Source organism: Chanodichthys erythropterus, chromosome 14 (genome assembly GCF_024489055.1).
Source record: "Chanodichthys erythropterus isolate Z2021 chromosome 14, ASM2448905v1, whole genome shotgun sequence".
NCBI lineage: Eukaryota > Metazoa > Chordata > Actinopteri > Cypriniformes > Xenocyprididae > Chanodichthys > Chanodichthys erythropterus.
In genome coordinates, this window is record NC_090234.1 from 10,995,167 (window position 1) to 11,002,393 (window position 7,227).

A 7,227-nucleotide genomic window follows, 5' to 3' on the forward strand; every position below is an offset into this window, starting at 1 on the left:
CTCGCATTACAGAAAATCATAGTAATTGTGCGATATAAACTCGACATTACAAAAAAAGGCAATATTGTGCAATATAAACTCGCAATTACAGAAAATCATAATAATTGTGCGATATAAACTCGCATTACAGAAAATCATAATTGTGCGATATAAACTCGCATTACAGAAAATCATAGTAATTGTGCGATATAAACTCGACATTACAAAAAAAGGCAATATTGTGCAATATAAACTCGCAATTACAGAAAATCATAATAATTGTGCGATATAAACTCGCATTACAGAAAATCATAATTGTGCGATATAAACTCGCATTACAGAAAATCATAGTAATTGTGCAATATAAACTCGCAATTACAGAAAATCATAGTAATTGTGCGATATAAACTCGACATTACAAAAAAGCCATAATTGTGCAATATAAAATCTCAGTTATAAAAAAAGTCATAATTGTGCGATATAAACTCAACATTACAAAAAAGTTATATTTGTGCAACATAAACTCGCTATTACAGAAAATCATAATAATTGTGTGATATAAACTCGACATTACAAAAAAGCCATAATTGTGCAATATAAACTCGCAATTACAGAAAAGTTATAATTGTGCGACATAAACTCGCAATTACAGAAAATCATAATAATTGTGTGATATAAACTCGACATTACAAACAAGCCATAATTGTGCAATATAAACTCGCAATTACAGAAAAGTTATAATTGTGCGACATAAACTCGCAATTACAGAAAATCATAATAATTGTGTGATATAAACTCGACATTACAAACAAGCCATAATTGTGCAATATAAACTCGCAATTACAGAAAATCATAATAATTGTGCGATATAAACTCAACATTACAAAAAAGCCATAATTGTGCGATATAAATTCGCAATAATAAAAATGTCATAATTGTGCGATATAAACTCAACATTACAAAAAAAATCATAATTGTGCAATATAAACTCATAATTACAAAAAAGTCATAATTGTGCGACACAAACTCGCAATTACAGAAAATCATAATTGTGCAATATAAACTCACAATTACAAAAAAAGTCAATTGTGTGACATAAACTCGCAATTACAGAGTCATAATTGTGCAATATAAACTCACAATTACAAAAAATGAATAATTGTGAGATATAAACTTGTAATTGTGAGTTATAAAATTCAAATTGTGAGAAACTAACTCAGAATAGTGAAGAAAAAAGTCATAATTGTGAGACAGAAAATTGTATTTACCTTTTTTATTTTTTATTCCGTGGCAAGCTTCCATAATATGTTTTTTAGTGTTGTAATGCTTAATTACAGCAATTAATTTGAAACAACACAATAAATTCATTAAACATCTTCTCTTTGGGGATTTAAGACAAATCGGATCTTATCCTAACTTTCTAAAGTTTGATTTTTACGATTACTATTCATGGCAATAAAAAATATTTATACAAAACTTTTCTCAAGCAAGAAAATAGAAGTTAGAGTCAGGTTTATTATCATTTTTAACTCCTTCCAGGACTATAGAGTTAAATACATGTGATTGTTTTAGCACACACACACAACAAACGTTCATCAAATGTTCATTCATTCATCTCACCAGTCCTGCTGTGTTTCTGTCCTCCAGGTTCGGATGGAAACCTGTACAAACGCGCCTCCTCCGATGTCTTCTATGATGACGACAGCGACGCAAAACCTGTGCTTGAGAGGCAAGAGTCCCGTACAAACGTCCCCTGGCTTCAAACACCACATGCTCCAATCACATCGAGCCAATCACAGGAGGCGACTCTCAAGCCCTCGCCGTCTGCCAAACGAGACGACAGACTGCAGCTGCGGGTCACTTCCTGTCTCGCTGGTCAGGGGGCGGGGTCACACATCGCTGTGCAATCAAAGACCTTCAGTGCGGAGCAACACCCAGACTGGCCGACAGAGAAGTGGCAGATATGGCAGCTCTTGTCATCAGACAGTATAGACACACTTCCAGAGACTATGGTGTGAAACACTGTTTAAAGGGACAGTTCAGACATTGGACATTTAATAAACACTGAGACATTTTTTTCACTGAGAAGACAGGTTTGGACTGAGGAAATGATGACGGATTGATCATTTTTGGGTGAACTGTCCCTTTAAGAACCTTTTAATTTAAACGTTTGAATTTAAATCAGCCACAACACAGAGAATCAGATTTGGAATTGGAATGACAGGACGCATCACAGAATAATTATTGATATTAAAATTTAGGATTAATATTTAAACTCTAACAAAATGCACTAATGTTCAAAAGTTTTTTTTGTTGTTTTTTTTTTTTTTTACGAAATTAATACTTTTATTCATCAAGGATGTATTAAACTGATAAAAAGTGACAGTACAGACATTTAAAATGTTATAAAAGATTCCATTTCAAATAAATGCTGAACTTTCTATTCATCAAAGAATCCTGAAAAATAAAATGTGTGACGGTTTCCACAAAAATAGGAATTGATAATAATCATAAATGTTTCTTGAGCATCAAATCATCATATCAGAATGATTTCTGAAGGATCATGTGACACTGAAGACTGGAGTAATGATGCTGAAAATTCAGCTTTGATCACAGGGATAAATTACACTTTACTATATATTCACATAGAAAACAGCTGATTTACATTATAATAATATTTCACTATTTTACTGTATTTTTGATCAAATAAATGCAGCTTTGGTGAGCAGAAGAGATTTATTTTTAGAAATCATTAAGAAATCCCAAGCTTTTGAACACTAGTGCACATTTATGTGTCAAATTCTATAGGTGTAAACGTTGATTATTAATTTGTTTCTGGAAATATTCATACTGAAAATGTAAAGTATTATTAACATCTACTCTTACAGCAGGTATATGAATTGATTTGAATTTCTATGTTATTTCATTAAATAAAGTTCAGTCTCAGTTGAAGCTCGATTTAAATTCAGGAACTAAACTGGAATATAAACAACATTCCCAGTTCAGTTCTTCATGAAGCTCAACCCGTGTAAAAATACCCGTTTATCTCTATTTCCATTCAGCAGTTTCATTTGATGCTCTCGTTTGTCAATATAATGCCTTATATTTGCATCATCATCATCAGAAACAAAGAAATCTGGTGATATATTTGAGTCCATTTCAGTGTAAATGTGTGACTGCAAACATATAGAATGTCATATTTCTCATATCCTTCCAGAGAAAGAGTTACAATATCAAATGTATTTATTTATTAATGTTATTTATTAAATTAGCCACTAGTATGTAACCACTGTGTATATAATAGTCAGCACAGAATGCGTTCTCAGTTGTTGCTTCTATAATTGTGCATAAAATGAGTTATTTTAGGGAAACTTTTTATCTTCACCGCATCCAGATATCCTTAAAGTCTAAATGGAGAAAATCGGTGCACGTTATTCTGAAGAAACATTTATGTATGTTTTTTTTTGGTTTAAAGCAATAACTTGCACAACAATTTTTTGCTTGATATTAGTTTCACGTTTGATCAGCTGAAGCACAAGTAATGCGAATCATGTCCTTTATACAGCAACACAGTTTATGCATTATAATGATGAGTGACGTTATTTTCTGTGTAATATTTTATATTCATGTATTTGTACAGCCAAGATGAGCAATGAGTTGATCATGTTGCTTTTTATAAAACAAATATATATATATATATATTTTGCTGCTCAATTATTTTTTATCCTAATAACAGGAGAAAGAGCTGTTGTTGTCATGTTTCTGATTGTTTTCAAAGTGCCGTGAATTCCAGCGATAGTAGTTTCACGAGCTCACGGGAATCATATCCGCCTGTGCTTTATGTTTTTTGGCATCGGTGTTCTAAAGCACAATAAAAAGAATGTCCGTCAAAGTCATTTTTTGTGGATTTATTATCAAATGTCCACATTAATTTCAGTTCCAGTTCCTTTAGTTTTTTATGTAGTCGGTTGTTTTGTTTTTGACACCGTTGAACATGAGATTCTACTCGACCGACTTCAGATGTGGGTCAGTCTATCAGGTCGTGTCTTAGACGGCTTCAGATCTACCCGAGCAGCAGGGAATACCGTGGGACTCTGGGTATCTACAGCTCCAGGCGTTACGTCATTTCTTCTGGTGTTCCTCAAGGCTCTGTTTTGGGTCCTCTCTTATTTAACCTGTACATGCTTCCTTTAGCTGGAGTAATTAACCAGTACGGTATTTCATCTCACCAGTACGCAGATGACATCTTTCACTTGCACCAGATGTCCACAATTCACTGGACTGCATAGAGAGACGCACAATTGTGGATGTCGAAAGATGGAGTTACTTGTTATTGGTCATGCCGAAATGCTGAAAATTAACATCTTTTTTAGGTTTTTGCTTTAATCTGTCAGTGGGGTCAGAAAAATCATCTTTTCCCTTTGAATTAAGTTTATTTTTCTGATTTCTTTTTCGTTTGTGCGCACAAATTCACTTCATTTTGATGATTTTGTCTTTTAGATTTAGTCTTAATATCTTCAGTCATTTCTCTTCTCCAGTAAATGTATCTTGATTTAAGAATGTTTAGATGTTTGTGCTGGAAAACAAGACAGAAATACTGAGGAACAACAGCACTTTTTGCAGTGAACAGTCGATGGATGGTGATTTCTAGGAAGAACATATGGTGAGAGAGGATTATACAGTAGTTTTGATTTATTAATTCATCATATTTCATGTTTTGCATCTTGGATGACCTTGATTCACTCATGATTTGCACTGTTACTTTTATTTTACAGATATTTATGAGGTCACATGCTTGATCACTGACATTCATTATATTACATCAGGTACGTTCATCATTATTTAATTGATTTTTATTGCTATTTTACTCATAAATTGCTAGAAAATGTCTCGGTTAATTACTGAGAACAGCAAGTATCACATTATACATGACATTTTGAAGTAGAAAAACTGAAACATGCTTCAATAATCATTGTTTTATTTTGCAGTTCAGTATTTGAGCTGTTTGATTAGATGATCCAGAGTCACTTCATGAGATGAACCACTAGAGGGAGACACAGGATTTCCAGATCATCAACAAACAGGTTTAAGGTTTATTCTAGGGTTAAAACATTACATTATAACAAGAGAAAACGAGTGAAGCTGATTGTCTGTGTTTAGATGTGCTGATTAATTTATAATGTGCAAATGAAATATAATTTAAATGTACTTAAAACTTAAAATAAGGCAAACCATGTTGTGGTCCGAGGAATAATGTTGGGTTTCCACAGTCACGGAAAACCTGGAAGTCGCAGGGAATTTTAAAACTGTGGTTTCCAGGCCTAGAAAAGTCAAGGAAAGGTCTTGGAAATTCAGTGGTGAAAATGTGGGAACCGGGATTCTGTGTTCTCGGGTCTGTTATAGTGATTCAAAGGAAAAGTGAACCTTTCCAAACCACTGAATGACTTTCATTCCTGTGAACTTCTGTTCAGTTACTAACTCTGTTTTCGATTTGAATTTATTTAAAAATGCTTGAAAAATAACAGAAATCATTCTGATATGATGATTTGCTGCTCAAGAAACATTTATTATTGATAATTATCAATGTTGAAAACAGTTCATATTTTTGTGGAAACCGTCATACATTTTATTTTTCAGGATTCTCTGATGAATAGAAAGTTCAGCATTTATTTGAAATAGAATCTTTTTCAACATTATAAATGTATTTACTGTCACTTTCGATCAATTTTATGTTTGGAAACATTACTATTTTTAATATTTTTGAAAGAAGTCTCACTTTTAAAAGAAAGAAGCTGTGATATGTGATAAAAATTGTGAAATATTATTCCAGTGTAAATCAGCTGTTTTCTATGTGAATATATAGTAAAGTGTAATTTATTCCTGTGATTTTCAGCATCATTACTCCAGTCTTCAGTGTCACATGATCCTTCAGAAATCATTCCGATATGATGATTTGCTAGTTATTATAAACAGTTGTGCTGCTTAATATTTTTAATTTTTTTTTTTTTTTTTTTTTTTTTTTTGTAAATCTGATAATTTTTCAGGATTCACTGATGAATAAAAAGTTAAAAAGATCAGCATTTGTTCACAATAGAAATCCTTTTTATCAAATCATCATATCAGAATGATTTCTGAAGGATCATGTCACACTGAAGACTGGAGTAATGATGCTGAAAGTTCAGCTTTGATCACAGGAATAAATTACATTTTAAAGTATATTAAAATAGAAAGCATTATTTTAAAGTGTAAAAATATTTCACAATATTTTTGTTTTTTTCTGTATTTTTGATCAAATAAATGCAGCTTTGATGAGCAGTTGATGCAGCTCGAACATTCTTCATTCTTCCAAACATCTCTTTTCTGTCCGACAGACACAAGAAAAAAACACAATTGTGAGTAAATGATGACTGAATTTTCACTTCTGGTTGAAAACATTTCCTTCCTGATGTCTGGTTGTTGTCTATACGCTGCTCTCTTGTCGTAACATGTGGTTGAAGTTTACGAGGCGGTTCTGCAGCACAGCTGTGAATGTTCTTTGACTGACGGTGCAGCAGTGATCTACAGCTGAACGACAGAGGAGGATCGACTGTGATTCTGTGTCTGAACACGCTGAGCGTTCATCAGCCGCCCTGTAATTACAAGTATTTCAGAGTGAAAAAGGAAATTCAGTGATATGAAAAGTGTCAGGCAGGATTCGATTTTATCCAAGGAATTGATTGGATGACTAAAAGTGGGTGTTACCAGAAGTTTTACGCATCAAATCATCATATTAGAATGATTTCTGAAGGATCATGTGACACTGAAGACTGGAGTAATGATGCTGAAAATCACAGGAATAAATTACACTTTACTATATATTCACATAGAAAACAGCTGATTTACACTGGAATAATATTTCACTGTTTTACTGTATTTTACTGTACAGTGCGTGTGTTCAGGTATGCTTTTATAGATAAAAAAAAAGTTAGTCAGAACAAACTTTGAAGTTGGCTAGAGAAAGCCCAACCAGAAAGTTTGAAGAAGTTTTAAAAGTTTAAAGTATGAATGTTTTTAAGTCAATACAGTCTATCAAAAAATTATGGAAGAGGATTAAGGCCAAGCAATAATAAAAAAAGAACCATCTCGAGATTAAAGTCATTATTAAGTGAGATTAAACTTGTTGACTGTCGAGAAAAAAAGTCTGAATAAAATATCGAGAATAAACTCATTACATTCGAGAATAAAGTCGTTCTGTTTCGAGAAAAAACT